We start from the raw sequence: 22498 nt of genomic DNA, 5'->3' as shown, positions 1-22498 counted from the left end.
TCTTCCCTCCAAATGCATGAATCAAAATTGGTACTTAAAATAAAACCTTGAACCCCCCCCAAACTCCTTTGAAAAGCGAGCACATCAGCAGAGGGTGGGAACAGGCTTCTACCTCCTCAAACCGTTTAGTCCTCCGGTCACCCTTCTCTGACTGCTGAGCAGGGCTGTCAGCTGGTCCCTTCAGAGGATTTGTTGTTCCCAAGCCTGATCAGTCCTCAGTCCTCACGTCCTAAACATACAGATCTTTCTAAGCCTTGTTTGCCCGTTGGACATAATTTTATCTTTCAGAGCTTCTAATGTTAATTTACTCACATTCTTGACTTTTAAACTTTACATTGATATTTTATTTTCAAAACGGAGTATTTTTCTTTCTCAAAACGAGAAGGTTGGAAGCTGCTTCCTTGAGAACCCCCATGGAGAGGTGATCCAAAGAACAAATGGACAGTTGTGTGCTGAGTAAAGCAAGTGGGAGAAAATGCTGTCGGTAGAATCTGGTGATGGGTGAGAGGGTGCTTGCTATAGTTTTTTTCAACATTTCCACATTTGAAAATGCTTATAAAGTTGAGGAAAAAAATAGAATGATGTATGTGCCTTTTCTCCATACACTAAGCAGCTTCCCTTCCCACAGTCTTTCTGCTTTTACATGTAAGAAAAAGCCCTTCAAGGAAGTGGGTTCTCTATGGTTTCCAGGGCTACCATAGCAAAATAAAATAAAAACCAAACACTCCTCCTATGATGAGTTCCAGCATACTACTGAATGGCAGAGGGCCAAAAAATGATAGAGGTATTTTGATTTTTCTCCCATTTTTTTCCAGTTTGGCAAGTGCTGAGTGAGACCTTGGAGTCTCACCTGCAGAATCTTTGTTTATGGTTGCAATCTCTGTAGCAGAACGCACCGACATTGACATTCACCTGAATGGATGCTACCTAAGGTTCTCGTTTCTACCAAACCCCAACAAGAGCCCCGGTCCTGTCATGAATGTGGCCTGTGACATGTGGCTTATGACTTTCACTCTTGGGCCTTGGTTTCCTCACCTATAAAACAAAGGACATGTTAAATGATGGTCTCTGAGGTTCCTTCTGGCTCTAATAAATCATGACAGCCTTTTCCAAAGTGATTGTTATTCATGGTTGAGCAAAAATGTTACACAATTATCCCTGGTGGGCAGATTCAAACTGAAGTCTGATAGTTTTTCTTACGTGATGTGTGACATTTTACAATGTAGTGTAAGTGCAGAAATTGAAAAGACAGTCATTAAAGGTGAGAAAAATAAATAGCCAGGAAAGAATACCTGTATAAATTGCTCACTCTGACTTCAGGAGAATATATTTTTTTAAAAAGTAGATCATGAGAGTTAGATTTATGTCTTCAGAGCCAATGCAAATGTGGGGTTTGTACAATATCCATTTATCAGTTCCTGAAGAGCTGATTTATGGCCCGCCACCCCACTTTGTATTCTGACTGGCTCAAAAACTTAACTGACAACACAGAAAGAATTATCCTCCGTCTCATTGCAGATGACAGGTTATAAATGAGCACAACTTGCTTTTCTGTTCTGGAAAATTAGTGTTTTGAAATTCTCATTAGCAATTAGTTGTTAAAGCTACTCCAAAACTTGACTGTTTGGCCCATTGCTTTGTTGTCGTCTAGTTTAGTGTTCTGAGAGTACTGGCAGGGAAAGGGCTGCCCTTGCTTTAGAATGTTCTAGATTGTCTCCCACATCTGCAATTAACATCACATCACTGGCCAGACTGGGCCCAGGACAGGTCACGCTGCTCATCCCCTGCAGAGATTCTTCACCCATGTGTGATAGGGGATGATGTAGAGCTGGCGTCCAGCACAGAAGCAAAATTGAGGGGTTGATCAGTCCAGGAGTGTGCACTGACCCTGACCCAGCCTACGGGTGCTGGTACCGACAGGTGCTGGCCCAGAGGGGGTGTAGCCATGGGTATGACTTGGCTCTTGTCCCCCTCCCCAAATATTAGTGGAGAAGCCCATAGTAGTATTTCCTAGGCGATGGGCCCCACAGAAGTGGATTCTGGAAACAGGTGCTATGTTCCATCTCCCAGGCTGGAGTTCTGCATTGGTGGGACTGAGGTGGGGCCTCAGGCTCTGGGTTTTGTATCTCCCACGGGATTTTGATGCAGCGGGTCCAGAGATAGGCATTTGGTACTTGGCAAGGCTGAGTCCTTGCTGAGCCTAGGGCCATTTCCTTCAGGTACCTGTGAGATTGAGGTTCTCAGGCTAAGGGTGGAATCAAGGGTACCGGAGCTAAGGGAGATCCATGAGAAGGGCAGGACCCTTTTTTGCAACTGGGGAAAAGACCCAGAATTTTCCTTTCCACCCTCCACTATCAAGTTAATGACCAGCCCCTGTCGATTCTACCTTCCTCATGTGTCTTAGTGTGTGGTATGTCTTTGAATTCTTACTTCCTCCTCTTCTCTCTTCCCCCAAAGTCTTTCCTGTGTCCATATGAGCTTTCTCTAAAGGTTAGAGCTGATCATATCATCCTTCTGAGTTCAGGATTTCAGGTGTCTTCACAGCCTGAATAACAAGGCTCAGATTCCACACCAGACTTTTCACAGTCCTGCCCACCAGTTCAGACAGCAGATCTGGGACCTCCAGCCTCGATGCCTCTGTCTGTGCTGCTTCCTCTCCCGGAGCTTCCTTCCCCTGTTCTGACTGTAAGTCTCAGCTGTTGCTTCCTTCCTCGACTTTCACTGATGTGCCAGTCATGATGTCTTGTTTTCACCTTAATTGTCACTTTCATTATAGCTCTTACACTGAAAGGTCTGCCCCTTCATCTAGACTGGGTGAACCTGGGTGACAGAGGCCATATATGCTGCAGTGACTGTACATCCCCAGTGTCTGTGAACAACAGGCTGATTCACATTTGCCAATTGAGCACCCAGGGAGTCTCTGGAATAGGATGATGCTGGAGCTGAAGGAAGGCTGGGAAGGTAGATGAGGTTGCACCCCAAGGCCATCTCAAGGGAGCAGCTCCTCCCCAGGGCTCTTCTTGGAATTGCCCTGGTTGCAAATAGCCACTGTTTACCTGGTCACCTGTATCTCTGCTGACCTCTGTCCACCACTAAATCTTGTTCCTTTGTGTAGGCTGGCACTGCTCAGTTTGAGAGGGGAGGGGAAGGCAAAGACTCAGGTCTCTAGGAGAGAGCTTTCCAGGATCCCCTCAGGAGAACATAGGAGACAAGCTCCAATGTTGGAATGGTTGAACTAAGGCATCCCCCACCATCTAAGTCACTTTGAACTTGTATATTTTCATTCATCCATATACCCCTGCATCCATCCCTCATCCATGTATCTACCTGTGTACCCATTCATGTATCCATCCATCCATCCAGACATCCATCCATGTATCCATCTATCTGTCCATCCATCCATCCATTTGTCCATGTATACATCCATCCATCCATCCATCCACGTATCCAACCTCCCATCCATGTATCCATCCATCCATCCATCCCTGGTTGCAAATATATCTATCCATCCATCCATCCATCCATTCATACATACATTTGTCCATGTATCCATCTGTCTATCCATCCATCCATCCATCTATGTATCCAACCATCCATCCACCCATCCTTTCAGTGTTAGCCATGTAGCTGTTCCATGTCAGGCACTCTTCTGTATCTTGCATCTATGAAAGAGAATGATGCATGAAATTCCTGTTCTCATGGAGCTTATGTTCTAGAAGAGGGAGAGAGTGATCATAAACAAACCTGTAACAAACAATACCATAACTTCAAAGATTGATAGGTGCTCAGAAAGCTATCATCTTGGGCAATGGTACAGGGAATGACCAATAACAGGAGGGCACAGCTGGGGGGCTTCTTTGGTGAGAGAGATTAGGGAAAGCTTCAGAGATATGAGAGGTAGGACCTATGTGGAAAGGAGACAGTTATGGTGAGGAAGGACAGTCCAGGCAGCAGGAACCTCTGTGGGCTGATGACAGGGAGGAGCCTCCTGTTGAATGCATCTTGATGATCATGGGTGGGGCAGAGGCCAGTCAGATGGCCCTGCTCTCAAGTCCAGGCTCAGCCACTGAATATCTGTGAGTCACTGGAGAGACACTAACTTTCCAAGCTTTTGCCTCCCTATATGTAAGGAGGAGACTCTAGAACCTTACTCAGGGTGGGTGGAGAGATTAAATCACATGAGGAGCATGGTCTTTGGTGTGGGGTAGGTCTCTGAATCCTTTTGCTGAGTGAAAGTTTGTACTTCTCACAGCAGCGTTCTAAGACAGGTGGGATGATGGACCACCTCAGTTCTGGTAACTGGTTTCCAATGGACACCTCTGTGTGTTTTTGCTTTCATTCCATATTTCAAAAGTGCTCTATGCACTCCCTTTATTATGCACGTCTCCGGCTCTAGTCACTGTGAAACTAGAAGGTCACAGCTTGGCTCTGGGCTCAGAAATATGGCACCTGTCAGGTGTGTGATTTAGGAACTTGGCCTTCCTCAGTGGGACTTCAGGGTAGTAAAATCAAGTCAATGATTCAATCCGTAGCTGCTGAATCAAAACTGGGCAAAATCTTAAGCTGCTATTTAACAGTATATTTTCTATTAGTAAACCTTCCCGTAAGACAATATTGAAATCCTCCCCAGTCCAACCTTGGTCCTCAAATATCTCAGCATTTGGTTGGAGGTGGGAGGTACAGAGAATCTGAATAAGACACTATAGCCCTGCCAGATGAACAAAGCCAAAACACGTGTGGGCCAACAGGACACATGGTCCAGGCTGCGTGGGTTTGCCACTTTGGTTTTCTCTCTTTTGATTTCACTCTCTGGCTCTTTTCCTTTCCTTTCCCAGAGATGTGCTGGTAAATGTTTGACGTCTGAGTCTCTGGAGGAGATACAAAGCCCAGATTAATAGATTCTGCCTATGTTCCTGGTGTAAATGCTCCCACTGTGGCCAATTTCCAGATACTCCAATGATGTCACTGAAGGCAGAGTTGGGGAGAGGCTGGCATGAGCCGGTCCCAAGACAGCACTGCTCCACCCTCACAGTGCTCGGGCTGGGCACTGTCTCAGGCCCCGCATATGTGATGTTTCGTATGCTCTTAATGGCCATGATCTGAGGCAGGGGTTCTTGTTACCATTTCAAGGACGAGGGAGCTGAGGCTCAGAGAGTATGCAGCCAGCACAGGGGCACATGATTAGAAAGTGGCAGGGCTGGGACTTAAGTGCTATGACAGCTCTTCCCTTCCTCCATCCGAGCCTCTTTCTTCCCTGGATTCCTGCCTTGCTTCCTGACAAACTCCACAGCCCCAGTTCCCTGGGAATCCTTCTGCAATGCTTGTCACATATATAACTGTCCACCTCCAGCTCAGAACTAAGCCCAGCTTACTAAGATCACTGACTTTGACCAGTCCTATGAGCTTTTCCTTGCCTCATGGATCAGTAATGGTGTCTGTCAAGCACTGTCCCCTCTTGCTGGCCCTTCTAGATGACTCCCCTTCCTCCTGGGGGCTCTTCCTCCCTTGAGTTTCTGCAGCCTTCACACCTGGGCCACTCACTCAACTGTCAGCCTGGTGGCTTCTATGACACTGCCATTTGCAGGTTTGGGGCTGTCATGGCTCCAGGGGACTGCAGGCTACGTGGGGCAGAGACAGTGTGGTGTGTATAATGATAGGAGAGCCAGGCAGAGTCACTTGCTCACACAGGTGTTCAGTAACTTCCCAGAGAACACCCCTGCCTTGACCGCTGCAAGGTAATTGCAAGGAAGTGCATCCCTGCTCTGGTGTCTCAGGCCCACTACCAGCCTGTGAGAACAAACTCAAGCTAGTTTTAAAAACATTTTTAAGCAGAAAAAATCTCATTTTATCCCTCTTCTAAACTATATATAATAAAAAAAAGATCAAGAGACGCAACTTCTCAACGGCTGGGTTTGCAAAAAATATGACTTTTCCAGTGCTCTGGGGATGAATTACAAGGTTCCTCATAAATCAGTTCTCCAGCCCAGGGAGGTTTGGTGGGTACAGGCAGTAAGCTACTGCAGGTGGGCTGCCAACCGCAAATAATGCTGTTCTAGATGGTAGCTGGCTGTGACCTTCAGGAGACTTGGGTCAAACCATGAAGGAGTGTGTCCAGCTGACCTTGGCAGTGTTTGAGCGTACCAAGTGCCCATTACTGAACTTGCGTTTCTGTTCATGTCTAACAGACACTCCGGCCAGAAGGTGGAGTGCTGAGTTCTGACAATGCAGACAGGACAGTACCAATGACATGGGTGCAGCCCAGGAAGACATGTGCCCACGTGCTGATGCCTCCCAGCCCCGGAACCTACCACTGGAGCTCAATCCACTCACACACAGTTACAGTGTACTCCATAAGGGTTGTGTCAGGGAAAAAATTATGCCAGGACCTTTCTTGAAAGAAGAGGTGGCCTTGACCCCCTTGGGATTTATCTGCTAGGAGGCCCTGGCCCTTGGTTTGGGATTGCATCCAGCCCACGTCAGCCTCTCCAGAGCCACATTTCCTCTTCTCTCAGAGCATGGAAGCTGCAGAGGGTAGACTTGGGATGTCCCCAGCAGTATCAGGCAGCCTGTCTGCTGCTTCCTGTGAAGTGAGACTGACTTCCTCTACATGGCTGTTTTATTTCTGGGCTCTCCTAATCTTTTGGGCCTGGCATAGTGCTGGATGCAATGGGGTGTAATGTTGATGAACCTTGAAAAAACTGAACTGAAAACTGAAAATACTGAACTCGGTGTGTGCGCACGTACCTGTGTGCATGAATGTTCAGGTGTGCATGGTGTGTGTATGCTGTATTCAGGCATGTGTGTGATTGTATTGTATGTATGCACGTGTGTACATGTGTGCTATCTGGACGTGTGCATGTATGCATGAGTGTGTGGTGTGTGCATGTGTGAGGTGTGTGCGTGCACGTGTGTGCATGTGTGAGGTGTGTGCTCGTGTGTGCTTAGGCATCACTGGATCAGGGGCATGCAGAGTGCACCCAGAAGACCATCAGCACCCCTGCCCCACCTGTGGAGCACCGACCATTTGGTGCCTACACTGTACCCATTTCCTTTAATTCCACCTTCATTAACCAGCCAGAAAGACGGGCTTGATTCCATTAAGAGGAAACTGAGGCTCCCTGAAGTCAGACGACCCTCACAGTAAGGGCATGTAGGTTCAGACGGGGTCCCCCACTGTCCCCTGTGCTGCAGCACTTCTTGGGAAGATTTCGGGAATCAGGTCTGGGGAAATTCTGTCCCACAGTGAGTGGGGCCACTCAGCTGACACTAGCGTCCACAGTGCCATGTATGTTGGGGAGAGCCCTGGTATTCAAGGGGGTCGGGGTTGGCATCTGGCATATTGTGAGTCTGAGGACTCAGCACTAAGCATCTACATGCCAAAGTCTCCTCGCCTGGTGTAGGGAGGGTTGCTGTGTGCCTCCCAGCACGGTTACGAAGGTTTAAATTTCTATATCTCAGGCGCATGGAACAGTGTATGGTGCGTAGGAAGCACATGGTAAATATGTACCTTGCCCTTCGTCCTAACTCACCCTCGTAAGCAAACTCTTATCTGATCTGGCGCTGTGGCTGGAAACACAGGGTTGGGAATGAACTCAAATTCAGTGTGGAGCAGACAGTCGGGGTATGGGTCCCAACTCCACCATTTACTAACAGGGCTGTGGCTGAGTGACATGACTTCCCCATCCTTCCCTTTCTTTGTCCAGAAATTGGAGATGGTGGTGGTTCCTTGCAGGGCTGAGGGATGACTGAAGGAGGTCATGGGGCTGGCACGCAGTGGTCCCTCAACAGTGGATAGATGTTATGAGGATCTGGTTGTATTCTCACAGTGAAGCTTGACAAGTTCTAGAATCAAAAGGTCACTGTGAGATGTGCCTGCTCAATAGAATGCCACGTGACCACCCAACACTCACCAAGAATTTGTTTTAAAAAGAAGCACAGTGAACTAGTTGTCAGAGGCACCAAGGGCACCCTGCCACCCCCAGGGCACACCAGGCTAGTCGCACGTGTGAGCACCTGCCCGCCTTTGCCAGAGAACTTGCACTGGTAGCCAAAGCCCTCTGCCCACCCGTGCAGTAGGCTGGATGTGATGGGGAATTAGCCGTCACCCCAGGAGCAGTCCTCAATCCGGGACTGCTGGGAGGAGGTGTGTAAACACCGAGCTATGTGGTTCCCCCGATGGAGTAAGCTGAGGTGTGTGTTCCCCAGTGGGATGGGGCTCCTCTGTCCACAGTGCTGGCTGCACCGTACAGAGTGCTGGGACCAGGTTCCTTTCCCTGTTCCACTTTCCACTCCCCTGTTGGCCTTTTATGAAATCTTCTCCCAAATAGACTATTTTCACCCACATTCTGTCTCAGCATCTGCTTCTGGGGAAATTCAAAGTAAGACAGTTGTGTCAATAGAATTCCCATCAGACAGCGGTTGACTCTTCCAGAAGGCCAAGTCCAGACCAACAGGAAATGACGTCATCAGGCACTAGTGTCTCACCAGCAGGAGAGGTGGGCAAGAACACAGTAAGAATCAGAGGGAATGAAAGTCCCTGGAATGAAAGTCTAGAGAAGGAAGCCACGGGGTGAGGGTTTGAGGAGCTGCCCCAGCACAGAGTGCTGTGCGTGCAGGGAGCTGGGTAGTGTGCCTACTTTCCCTGAGACTAGCTCCCCAGCCCTCCCCATAGTCCTGGAGGAGGGGATCACTGTCATCTACAGAGAAGGAAACTGAGGCACTGAGAGCCTAAAAGAGAAAATACATGCTGAGACCCAGCCCTGGCTCACAGCGAGTGCTCACTTAGCGCTACCGCTGGTTTCTTCCTGATGTGACAGTCGAGTCCTCGGGCACCACGGCTGGGACCATTTCTCAGGTGCTCTTACTCTGTTTTGGGAGACAGAAGAAAGCTGACGCAGGGGCTGCTGTGTCCAGTGAACTGGGTGATTCAGACCCGTCCTCCCATTGGGCCGGATAGGAGAAGTTGGAAAATGTTATGTAAAAAATGGGGAAGAATTCAGATAAGTTAGAGAATTACAAGGAAAGCAATGAGGCTTTATTTTCTTATATTCTTGAGGGCTATCGCCCCATTTCAGGGAGAATCTTAGAGAATTTTATAGGCAATGATATCAATCCAAAAATAGAGCAATTTCCAAAGAGGTTTTGATTTTGGAAAGAATGAACAAGACTGGAAGATTGTACCTGCTCGATTGAACCCAAATTATTAATAAGGCCAACTGGGGTGTGGGTGGGGGAAGCAGAGATAAATGGAGGGAGGGAAAGATGAACAGGCTGAACACAGAAGGTTTTTAGGGCCCCAAACCAGATGATGGTCTAGTGGTGGGGATATCTGTCCAAACCCATACGAGGTGTAACAACAACAGGGAACCCTAACGCATAGTATGGAATCTGGGTGATAATGACATGTCCATGTAGGACCATGGATTGTAACAAATGTCGGGCTCTGGGGAGATCATGGGGGAGGGGCCGGGAGTATGCGGGAACTCTCTGTGCCCTCTGCCCTAATTTGCTGTGAATCTGCTCTGAAAAAAATAAATGTGGGCCAAATCCAAGTTTTCCCAGCTTTATGGAAAACAAAACAAACTCAGTAAAATAGAAGACTGTATCAAGATGACAATGTCAAAAGAAAATTGGTGAAGGATTGTAACCATAGTTGATAGACTAGTCATCAAATAGAGGGAAAAATTATCGACAAAGGAAAGGGTAAGGGTTGTCTGTTTTTTCTTTCTTTCTTCCCCCCCCCCCTTTTTTGGCACCCAGCAAGATATTTGTTGTCCCTTAATTTTGGTAAAAAGTTCTCTAATTCCTACTTCCCCACCGTTGTCACAGACTATCATCAGGGTTGGCCATCTCCTGGCTAGAGGATGAGCCCTGATCTAAACTAGACCATGAAATCATCTCCAATGTGGCCTGGCCTGGACCAGCAGCAGAAACTGGGAATGATGCTGCTTCTCAGGGCCCCCGTCTGGGCACACCTGCCTGTCTTCTGCTGCATAGACCTCCAATACTCCTGTGATCTGTTCTTCAGAGTTAATTTCTGCTGCTTGCATCTCACTCCAATGGATGCAAAGGCCATTTCAGAAACAGGACACTATTGGGAAATGCATTTTACCAATGTTGCTGCTGCTACTAGGAAGAGGATGTATCAGGGTCTGGTAGTTATGAGCTCTAGGCTCTGGGGTTAAAATCCCGGTACCCAAACTGCAGCCAGAATACTTGAACATGTTCAAACAAAGAATCGCCTGAAGGAAATCCTGGCACTGCCTGCCAGGAGGAGGTCAGCAAGGGGAGAGCAGACGGTTCTGGAAAATGAAGAACAGCTATGAATGAAGCATTACCCAAACCCTGATCGAGTAAAGGGGGATGTTAACTGCTGGTGGGAAAATAGACTCTGCGTTAGCCGTAAGTTAGTCTGCACAAAGTGCAGGAATAGTCCAAGTGATTATTACCCAGAGTTTAATATTTATGCCAGCATGAACTCATGGCAATGAAACTCCATTTCATATCTTTTGTGGAATGAGGTGGGGGTATTTATGAGCAAAGGCATGCATGAATGAATGAAGAAATACTCTAAATGATAGCAATAAAACCCTCATTCTTGAACCTCGCCACCGCTCCATCCAGTCCTAGCCGGAAAGCCCTTGCTCAGCAAGTAACAATTACCTGAGATTACAACCATGTAAAGAAACAGACAGCAGATGGAACATGCTCATGCTTTTCCTTTCTCTTAAAAACACAAGTGAAATGGGGGAAAGGTAGCTGGCAAAATTGTTAACTAGAAATTAAAGACCCACTCTCATTAGAGGTGGAGACAGATGAGCACCCTCAGCATTTCTGTTTTCTACAGAAAAGCTACTACATATAAAACAAACCCACGGGTGCCAGGATGTCAAACATTTTGCCTCTTTGACGAATATTCAACAGTTCCCGAGTCTACTTTGTGACAGTCATAAGTGTTGCAGTTTCTATGGACAATGTTTTGAATGTTTTAAAATCATCTCTCCTATAGATAGTTGAGAATCTGTCTCAATAGGTAAATAACCCCTTAGTTACAGAGGTAGGAAGCATCACATGAGTAGTTATTGGATATCTGTAGGATATTCACTTGTGGGGAAGTGGGAAACAGGCTCCCCAGCTCCCCAGTTACCCCTATGAAAACATAGGCAAGCTCATCAGGGCAGCATGCCCAGGAAGGAGGTCCCAGGGATTGATTGTTTATGCTGGCTGTGTATTACCAACAGTGCAGATATCATGCTGGAAAAGTCTGTCAATAATAAAATCAATCTTTTAAGGACAGAGACATTAATGGCACTGAGGCAAGACACTAAATCAATGCATTCTTGAGTTTCCAGAAACCACAGACAGAGACCAGGGTGCCATGTGTTACCGTGAGACTCGCAGTGGATGTGACTGTGGTGGCATCAGTGGCATTCATTTCCCCTTCCTCTTGTGCGATCACCTTCACTTTGCAGTCCCCTCTTCCCCATACTGCCCCCAGGGTTTTGGGTTGGTCCAGGTCGGTGGGCGGGGATGGCTGAGGGCTGTGCTGGACCAGCCAGAGCCGGCTCAGGAATTCTGCTATTGGAACTCTGGGTAGAAACTTCCCTGGGAGGAAGAGCTGGTAAGCGACAGACCTGGAGACCTGCAAAAAGACCGCCAGCTTTTTGCAATCTGAGGACAAGCTTGTTTCATAAAGCAACAGCGAGGAAGGCCGGTGTAGGGGGAGGAGACATTTCCAATGGCAGCACCCTGGGTGCACACGTAGGGCTTCCGCCCCTGGTAGGCACTGTTTTGATTGGCTGTGGCTCAAAGGCATGCATTGCTCTGATTGGCTGGTGTCCACCGTTAGTGGTTCTTACTCGAATATTTTCCAAGAAGGCTCAGTTCGCACTCTGGCTAAAAGCACATCCATCCCTAGATTTCCCAGCTGCGTGAGCTGTATTAACTCACTTTCTTTCCCCCTCACTCTACTTTGAGTCGGATTTCCTTTTTAACCAGGAGAGTCCTGGGTGCTGGGTAAATACACTATTTGTGAGGATGAAAGTGATGGGTTTGAAAATGGAGGGAAAATGTGAGCGATGCAGAGATCTAGTTGGCTTATGTTTCTCTTCTGAAATCTTCCTCCCGACTTAGAATGGAAAGCACGTTAGGAACAGCTGCCTTCATCAAGAATAAGTACAACCCAAAGAACTTCATTTGTGATAAAAAAAAAAAAAAGAGCTACTTTCTACTTGTAAGGTGAGGCATGCCACACGGTCAGGTGAACAAGGTGATGTGGGGGAGGTGGTGACCAATAGGTGAGCCCCCTGGTAGAGGAACATTTCTGGTGGGTGCTGGATTGTCACACTGTGATCCAATGATGTTATCAGTGAAGGACTCCAGCACCCCGGCTGGAGACAGGATTGGAAGGAGCCTCTGGTGAATGAAGGGCAGCCGGCTGCTCCTAAGCTGGGTTGATGAGTTTGCTGCTGGGTGGCAGAGACAGAGGCAACTGCACTACTGGCTTAAACGCTAATCCCTCACTACCGGCCTGAACTATAATCACTACTTTACTCAAAACCCTGCAGTGCTTGGATCTTTTTAAACTAACTGAAATTTGCCTGGAATTATACTAGTATTTGAAAGCAATAGATCTTTCCACCTTAACATTTCTTTATTAGTGGCTCAGAAATGCACTGTCATTTCAAAGTCACTTTGTGGAATGTTTTTACTACTTTCATAAAAATCCCAGGTGACATGCTGACGAATTTCATAGGGCTGAATTTTTAGAGACGTGGTGCCATTTTATACAACTTTCTATACTTTTATTAGGTGTGTGCTTAACAATACATGGCAGACATGGTTAAACAGAGTCCAGCTAGCTAGAGGAAAGCAGTGTCTATAACACTGAAAATTAAATGGCAGTATGGTCTTTTTCCAGTAAAGGACAGATGGAACAGATGTGTAGACAAATTGAATAATGTAGGTAAAATATAAATGCTGCCTCTAAGGCTGTAGCCAAGTATCTTTGCCTTGCTGGCGTGCACAGGTGCAGCACCAGGCTTGCCCACACCTTGAGAGGCGCTCTTGAAAATACAGAGTATGCCCTGATGGTCCTTGCCCTGGGGAATGTCCTTCTCTAACACACAACCGAGGAAGGAAAAGTTTGGGGGTTTTTATTTTGCCTGCATTTTTTCTTAGATGCCTAATTCCCTCTCTACTGCACCTGCTGCACACAGGTCCTGTTTCCAAATCTGAATCAGGCCTGTCCTGACCCAGATGTGCTGGGTCTTGGAGCTTGGTCTCATGAGGTCATGAGAATTTCCAAAGCTGTGATGGCTGCTGCGACCCACAGATTCTTTCTTATCTGCTCAAGTCCTCTTTACAAGGTGTTACCCCAAATTCTCATGGTGTCTGCTACAGGGTAAATTGCATCTCCCCAAATTCATATCCTAATAACTCAGAATGTGATTGATTTGAACATAGGGTCTTTAAAGAGGTAATTAAGAGGTCATTAGGGTGGGCTGTGATCAAGTAAGACTGGTATACTTTTTTTTTTAAACAAGGGATGCTTCATGAATTTGCATGTCATCCTTGCTCAGGGGCCATGCTAATCTTCTTGGTATCATCCCAGTTTTAGTGTATGTGCTGCTGAAGTGAGTATAAGACTGGAGTTTTTTTTTTTTTTTTGTAGAGACAGAGTCTCACTTTATCACCCCTGGTAGGGTGCCATGGTGTCACGCAGCTCACAGCAACCTCCAACTCCTGGGCTTAGGCGATTCTCTTGCCTCAGCCTCCCAAGTAGCTGGGACTACAGGCGCTCGCCACAATGCCTGGCTATTTCTTTGTTGCAGTTTGGCCGGGGCTGGGTTTGAACCTGCCACCCTCAGTATATGGGGCCGGCGCCCTACCCACTGAGCCACGGGTGCTGCCCAAGACTGGTGTTCTTATAAGAAGAAGAGATTAGGACACAGACAGCCACTGAGGGAAGACTACGTGAGCACATAGGAAGAATACGGCCATTTGCAAGCCGAGGAGAGAGACCTGCGGAGGAACAAACTGTCACCACCTTCATCTCTGACTTCTAGCCTCTAGAATTGTGAGAAATTAAGTTCTGCTGTGTAAGCCAGCCAGTCTATGGTACTTTGTTGTGGCAGCCCTGTAAGTATCCGAAAACGTGCTAGCTAGTGTGCTTCTCAATTGTTAGGAATGTTTGCTCATTGACTGATTACATTAAGATAAAGGCCTCTGAAATGAACCAACTCTTATCCTGTCACTTGTTATGCTTACAATAGTCCCTTTGCATCTGTCCCACACTATCGTGTGCTCATGGAATGCAGGGCACAAAAGGGGCTTGTATTCCTCCAGCCCACCTAATTAATTTTGGGGCATCTCTGCCTAAGAGTGAGGTCACTGGTCTATTGACTTTCTAATGGGGTATTACCAAAATCTCTCTGCACCTACATTCACAGAAGCTTCTAACTGGAGAAAGTGGATAAGGGGTCACCTCAGCTACCATCCACCCAGGCTATTGTGCAGTGCAGTGATCCCTGCTCCAAGTGGCATCTCTTCTCGCCACTGGGATCAGGCTCTCTGTTCCAGCAGCCTGAAGGTCTTCCCAGTTTGAGCCCCAGTGAGCCTGAGAAGTTTTGGTCCTTTCATCCCCAGCCAAGTTCACTGGTGACTTCCTCCTCCCTCCTTCAAACACAGCATTGTGGTGACTGCATCTGTCACTGGCCTGTTCCTTTTCTAGTCCTAGATTCTTCCACTGGCCACATGTACCAGAGTCAGAGCTTCTCCTGTTCTTGTGAACAAGCATCAATGACCCTCTTTACTGAGTATGTAGGAGGTGGCAGCCACTGCACTGAGAACATCAATCTTGTTGAACTTGGACTCATTACAATCCTGTTCATTTCATCTAAGATGAAGAAACTCTGCTTATGGAGGGTGAGTCAGCTTCCCAGGGTCTCATTGCTGCTAAGTGGCAGTTTCAGGTCTAGAGGAACCTGGTTTATGTGGTTTCACAGTCCTCCTTCAGAAGACCCTCTTTTCCAGGCTGCCTCCCTGAACACTCTTGAGTTTGCCAACATCCCTCTTACAAAAGAGGCATAAGGAGAAACATAGAGGGCTGGCCATGCAGTGTGATGGCCCTTGTTCCACGATAGTCATAAGGCATGTTTGCTCAAGACCAAGCTTGCGGTCAATGTAAGCTTCTAGGCATTGGAAAAAATTGCCCTGAATGGGCTGTAAGCCAGCTTCGTGGTTTGAATCAGAGTTTGTTTGGCCAAGTTTCAGTGTGTTGTTCTACGCAGGTGTCTTTGCCTCAGAACTACTGACCTTTGGGGCTGGATAATACTTAGCTGCAAAGGGGCTGTCCTGCGTCCTGCAGAATGTTAGCAGGACCCCTGGTCTCTGCCTTCTAGATACCAGTAGCCCCTACTCCAAATGTCCAGGCATCCTAGAATTTTTAAACAGGGGGCCAATTCACTGTCCCTCAGACCACTGGAGGACCGGACTATAGTTTTTAAAAAAAAAAAAACAACTATGAAGTGGTGCCTGTGGCTCAGTGAGTAGGGTGCCGGCCCCATGTACTGAGGGTGGCGGGTTCAAACCCAGCCCCAGCCAAATTGCAACAGAAAAATAGCCGGGCGTTGTGGCGGGTGCCTGTAGTCCCAGCTACTTGGGAGGCGGAGACAAAAGAATCACTTGAGCCCTGGAGTTGGAGGTTGTTGTGAGCTGTGATGCTATGGCACTCTACCGAGGGTGATAAAGTGAGACTCTGTCTGTATAAAAAAAACAAACAAAAAAAACCCCAACTATGAACAAATTCCTATGCACACTGCACATATCTTATTTTGAAGTAAAAAAAGAAAATGGGAACAAAGACAATCACACCACCTCATGTGGCCCGTGGGCCACAGTTTTTGCCTGGGGCTGGGCTTGAACCCACCACCTCTGGCATATGGGGCTGGCGCTGTACTCCTTTGAGCCACAGGCACCTCCCCACAGCGGGCCACAGTTTGAGGACCCCCGTAATCTAGACATTACTAAATGTCATCTGGGGGGCAAAACCCTTGATTAAGAACCACCATTTTATTATATTTCAGTCACCTAAATATGGGCCATTTGCTTCATAGTATTTGGAGAAATCTCATGACTCTGGAGGAGCGAATGATGCTTCTTAAAAATCTCAGTTCTTTTTACAAACACAGCCAACTAGAGGAAGGTAGATATAATGAACTGAGAAAGACCCAATGTCAGGAATGGAGAACTACATATCAAATATACGTCTGATGTTCTAAAACAGAAAGTGAGTCCTCAGGCTCCATTACCCAGGATGATAAAGTCCATGAATAAAATGTTTACTTCCTCCCAGCAAAAATGAAATTATTCATTTCACTCTCCCACCATTGTGTGTGACTGGCTCTGGACAAATATAAATAGGCCTGGTGACAAATGTGTTTTAGGAGGCTTGCTGTGGATAGCAATGGATTACTAGCTTTCTAAGCAACTAAATAAATGTTTATTGGGTGTTTGCTATGTACAAGGCCCATGCAGGCACCATGAGGACACCGGGATGATTAAGATGAGATCCCTGCCAATCCCCTTCCCTCTACGGTGGGATTACACCAGCAGTGCATCTTACAAGGGTATATGTGAAACTTGGTAAACGTTCTGTGAAGCTAGTGAATGATGCCCCATGATTATACCAATGTACACAGCTATGATTTAATAAAAAAAAATAAATAAAATAAACATGCATAGATGAGAAAAAAAAAAAAAAGATGAGATCCCTGGACTGAGGCAGTGTTTCTTAAACACAGCATACAGGTACCCTCAGTGTGGGAGATTTGAGGTGTGCGTGGGTGAAGGCTGAGTGGGCAGTACTGATGATAGGGGAGCTTGTGGGGGATCACCACAGGTTGGAAGGAGGAAACAGATGAGTCTTAGAGTATTAGGTTCCTGTGGCCATCATAACAGATCACCCCAAACCCAGCAGCTGAAAACAACACATTTATTATCTTACAGTTCTGGAGGTCAGAGCCTAAAATTAAAATGTGGGCTGTGTTCCTTTTGGAAGCTTCAGGGCAGAACCTGTTCCTTTGCCCGTCCCAGCCTCCGGAGGCTGCCCGCATTCCTTCACTTGTGGGCCCTTCCCTGCATGGCTCCAGCGTCCTGCTAGTGTCACCACATCTCCTTCCCTGACTCTGGCCCTCCTGCTTCCTTCTTATAAGGAAGGACTCTTGTGACTAAATGGGGCCCACCCAGATAATCCAGGCAATCTTTACATTTCCAGATCCTTAACTTAATCCCATCTGCAGTGTCTCATTGCCACCTAAGGTCATACATTCACAGGTTCCAGGGATGTGGATGTAGACCTCTTTGGGGCTTGGGGTGGGGTGATATTCAGCCTAGCCTGGTCAGTAGCAAGAGATGGTATGAAGGTGTGAATTCAGGGAAGAGGACACCCATTGCAAAGAATCTCAGGAAAAAATACAAAAGGAGAAAAAAACACATTAAGAGTGAGTCAAGAGGGGCGGCGCCTGTGGCTCAGTGAGTAGGGCGCCGGCCCCATATGCTGAAGGTGGTGGGTTCAAACCCAGCCCCGGCCAAATTGCAACAAAAAAATAGCCGGGTGTTGTGGCGGGCACCTGTAGTCCCAGCTACTTGGGAGGCTGAGGCAAGAGAATTGCTTAAGCCCAGGACTGGAGGTTGCTGTGAGCTGTGTGAGGCCACGGCACTCTACCGAGGGCCATAAAGTGAGACTCTGTCTCTACCAAAAAAAAAAAAAAGAGTGAGTCAAGAGCAGTGGAAATTTTAACTAAAGAAGATGAAGGGCCTGTCTCAACCCCATATACTGGACAACCAGGCTCCTCTTTATGCTAATGACATTAAAATGAGGTCCAGTCATCCAATGAAGAACACATTTATTGGCAATGGAAGCACAGGTGGGCTGGTTGACTCTCCCCTGGGGAAAGGTCTTGGGAAGCATTTGGGAGGAGTCCGATGAGGTCACGAGGGAAAGGATGCTTTTGTCCTCTGCTGGGATATGGTGATTCTCCTGATGGCTCTGCATGGAGCCTGTGTAGGTCATGAGTCTTGCATTTGCCTGGTAAAAATGAGTCGAAGATCCCCACTGATAGTACGACCTGTTCCAATCAGTTACAACTTGCAGCACTGCTGGCTGGAAGAGCCTGGGCCTGGGGACAGGGGGCTCATGCTTTCTAGTACCACACGCAAGTTGGTTTGGGGACAAGGGCACATCTGGTAGTTTCTGCTCTCACTGCTCTCCATGCCCCTTGTCAATCCATAGAAGGGTAAGTTCAAAAAGAAGGTGCCACGAGAAGAAACAGAAATGGTCATTATTCTCTTCTCAAAATTCGACTTCCCTGAGCTTTACTTTTTTGCCTTCAGGGTCTGTCATGAAAGATGTGTCTCATTCAATTCAGTTTAACTTCATTCTTTCATCTTACCCTCCCCTTTTCCCTCCCTCGCCCTCTTTTTTCTATTTGTTCACTCAATGACTTATTGAGCGGCCACTGCATTGATGGCACAGCACGAACCTCAGGGACAGGTGAGGAATGTCAGAGCTGATCTCTCTGCCTCACAGGAACTCAGTCAGAACAGGGAAGACCAGCAGAACAGGGCGGGGGGTCAACCGTTACTTTTGAAATTGCAATAATATTTGTTTTAATGTGCATGGTAAAAACCATAGCTGGTGTATCACAGACATTATTGCTAGGGTGAGGCTAAATAGCATAAAAAGATACAAGTCAATTCAAAGTCAATTTAAAAGCATCGAGTGAATGATCATACAGAGAGGGCAGACAAGTTATGGGAGATGAAGGTGTCTGGTGTTTGGAAATACACAGTATTCGGATAAGGCAAAATGGACATGGCCAAAATAAGGAAGAAGGTGATAATGGCCAAAGAAATGTACTGAACAGAATTGAGGAATACGAGGAGGAAGAGATCATTTCCTACTCACCCAAAGTTTCATGCATCACATGGCCCTTGAAGTGGGCCCAAAAGACTGACAGGAGATATTTTAGGAACAGTGATAGTCCAGGTGATAATCACATTCTACAGCACAAGACATGAACGGTGTCTGGGAAGAGGGAACAGCTACCCCACATGCACCTTTCTATCCACTATCCTGGATGTGTTATTGTCATGTGTCCCCCCTTCTTCCGAGAAGGGAGCCTTTATTTTCCTGTGGGTTGCATCCTATTTTCATGCAGCTTCAGCGGGACTTTCATCCTGGTGCTTCTCTCTCCTCTGGTCGAGTGGTGAAGAGGGTTCGAGACTCAAGATTGGCCACCAGGATTTTATTTCCTGGGAATGTACGAAGTCTGCAGAGGGATGTGAAAGTGTAAAATCCTTGGCACTGATTCGCACTGACTGTGAGGGCCTAAAGTCATCCTCCATTCCCCGGGGACCCCGGTTATGGAAGCAGCTGCTCCGTGGTCCTCCTGATGCTGGCCTCAGTGTATTCCCATACACTGTGTGTGTTTTCTTCAGTTCCTCAGGGCTGGTTTCTGTGGCTTGCAACCAAACAACCCCAACCGATAGTATGACCTGATCCATCAGTTACAAACCACACTCACTTCACAAGTAAGAAAACAGCCTTAAAGGCTTCACTGATTTCCTCACGCCTAGAGCTACTTAGCAATGGAGCTGGGACCTGAACTCAGGTGCCTCTGACTCCCTACCCTCCTCTGTTCTTTTCTTTTATTTTTTTTTGCAGTTTTTGGCCGGGGCTAGGTTTGAACCCGCCACCTCCGGCACATGGGAACGGGGCCCTACTCCTTTGAGCCACAGGTGCCACCCATCCCTCCTCTGTTCTTATAGGCTTTGGGTACTACAATAGATTGTATTTTCCAAAAGTGGCCATGGCAAAATTTCTGATGCTCCTCCCATCCACCAGTGCAGCCTACCTCCCTTCTCTGGACTGTGGGCCAGGTTTTATGGATGCCTTGATGAATAAAATGTCGTAGAAGAGACAGCGCATGATTTCTGAGACTGGATCACAAAACGTGACATGGATTCCACTAGGTACTTGCTCTCGGGAGGTTTACCCTTGGGACTCAGTGGCCATGTTGAGAGGAAGCCCAGGCCACGTAGAGAGGGTCTGTGCAGGTGTCTGACCGACAGTTTATCCACTGCCAGATAAACAAGCAAAAAGCCTTTAGATAATTTCAGCTCCCAGCTGTTGGGATTTCCAGCTGTGGCCTCAGACATTGTGGCCCAGAGATAAGCTGTGCCCTCTGTGCTCTGCTCATATTCCTGATTCAATAAAACCACAAGAGATAATAAATCATGTTGTTTTGAGCTTCTAAATTTTGATGTGAATTGTTGCTCTTAATGAGAGGGAAAGAGGCACTTAGACTTAGGGCAGATTTAACCACTTTCCTGCCTAAAGATATTGTTTATTTTATAAAGTTTAAGTTAGGATGGGAAATTCATAGATTGTTGGTGCTTGAAAGAACCTTGGCATCACTTGATCTGACCTTGCCCTCCTTCCCTCATTAGAGTTGGGGGTTGAATGAATAGGGCAAGTCTAGAATCACCTCTTGGTGTCACTCTGTTGAACCTCCGTGGCCAGCTGAGGCATGTACACTGAGCTTAGTGTGCCTCAGAATGTTGAGAAGTCACTCCAGAAGGAAGTGACATGATCAGAACAGGTGTCAGTGAGCTTTCCGTGGGACAGGCCTGGTCTGAAGAAAGGAGGGCGATGAGGCTGTTACCAAGGAACACACAGTGATGTTCTTACCACAGATAGAAAGCTGCGGGCTTAGCATAGGCTGATTCTTAATAAATACACATTGATCAACCTATTGAATGGCTATGTAAAGGCTCAGTGATGGGTGCTCAGTGATCCCTCTGCAGGCGGCAGGAGGGACTCATTCAGAATAGCATCTAGTTCCTTCTCCTTTTGCTCACCCAGTACAGCTGAGATGCTGTTATTGGGGCCAGAGGTGTCCCAAAGGAGATATGGCTGGGCCATCCCACTGCCTCTCATCCTCTTCCAGGAAGACACAGCTGGTGTCCAGCTGCTGCTGTGGCAACAGACAGCAGGAGGTAGCTGAGAGCAGGTGTTGGCAGGAGAGAATGCACAACGAGCCCTGCCCCAGACTGGGTAGAAGATACACATTAACCCTATTGCTGTGAAGGGCCCCCCACTGGCCATCCTTAGCCCCTGGGGTACGAGCCCCAACCTGAAAGAAAGAGAAAATATTTTCTGAGTTCTTAGAACAGGTCTATGCTGAGATCCCCAGTAGGAGAACATGGGCTTAGACTTGCAACTTCTCAGCTGTGTGATCTGGAACAACTCTGTGTAGCTTCTCAGCCTCAGCAGCCTTTTCTGTGAAACGCTGACCATTTAAGACCTGCCTTGGCGGTGTTTGGGGGTGTGAAATGATAAAATGCACAGAAAACACCTGGTAGTTAGTCAAGCTCAGTAAAGCTTAATTTTCTCGCTTTGATGCTTTCCATCCAATAGAATTGTTTTTTTTTCCCTTTTAAAAAAAGTCTTAATACTTAAAAAAGCCTGTTGTCTAGTTTATTTTCCAGGGGGACTCCTATAGGCAGGTACAGGGACAAGGGTATGATAAACACAAAAGACAGAAAAATTCAAAATCAAGTAAAGCATTGCGCAGGTCCGTTTACCAACCTGTAAGAATGATTATCTCATATAACCTTAAATTCTATCCCCATGCTCTGTTTAAGAATCAGTAAAGCTTGTAGTTTAGAAACCTACTCAAAATAAACAAAGATACGGTACCTTAAAGGGGGAACTTCAGTTTCACAGAAAATTCATCTACGTGAAATGGCTTTTCTTCAGATAACGCCAGAAAAAATCTAGAAGTTTCCAAATTACTGTTGGCCTCCCAGAAAGCTCTACGCTAAGGAGCACAGGCCTCCAACCCGTGTTGGAGGACAGCTTTGATGCTGCATAACAAACAGTGCGTTTCACTCACGCTGAAACTGTCTTCCTGAAATTGGACCCTTATTACTAAGTTAATAGAAAAAATTTCCAATTGAACTTTTGACGATTTTTTCCCATTATGGTAACATTACTGAGTTCAATTTGGTGAAAAATGAGCAATGAAGGCTTTCAACAATTTTCTAACAGAGCTTAAATTCAATTCTAAGAATAGTCAGCATGTAATTGGCAAGGAAGGAGTACTTAATTCCCGGAACTGCATGGGTGGGGTAACGTCCTTTTCTCTAGCATCACAGCCTGTGGCAGTGGGGCTGTGGGCAGCCTCCATCTGGAATGATTCCCTGGCAGGGTGCTGGGGCAGCAGCTTCTCTGGGGTGGGGAGGCGGGTTGAATCCATACCCTGGGTGCACAGGCAACATCTCCCTTGAACAACTTAAACTTCCCTTCCTGGGACCTGAGTTTACATTCATAATTATCTTGGTGCGTGGCATTTGAAGAACCATCTCAGTGTTTATATTCTGACATCAAGATGAGAACAAGAGTGCATTCGGTTGTACATTTTAGGGTAAATTA

The 22498-nt window shown here is 46.9% G+C and overlaps 1 protein-coding gene and 1 non-coding gene across 6 annotated transcripts in view; both read right to left on the bottom strand.

Annotated features, from left to right (window-relative positions):
• Positions 1-22498, bottom strand: part of CDH13 (cadherin 13) — a 1454811-nt gene that overhangs the window by 51319 nt on the left and 1380994 nt on the right. The gene's annotated exons all lie outside the window — the stretch shown is intronic.
• On the bottom strand, positions 13536-13642 carry LOC128580074 (U6 spliceosomal RNA). Its single transcript, XR_008378430.1, has one exon. It is a non-coding gene; the product is annotated as a U6 spliceosomal RNA (small nuclear RNA).

The sequence above is a fragment of the Nycticebus coucang genome, chromosome 2, assembly GCF_027406575.1.
Source record: "Nycticebus coucang isolate mNycCou1 chromosome 2, mNycCou1.pri, whole genome shotgun sequence".
NCBI classification, from domain to species: Eukaryota; Metazoa; Chordata; class Mammalia; order Primates; family Lorisidae; genus Nycticebus; species Nycticebus coucang.
The sequence above is the reverse complement of the archived record's forward strand: the minus strand, read 5'-3'. Positions and strand labels throughout refer to the sequence as shown.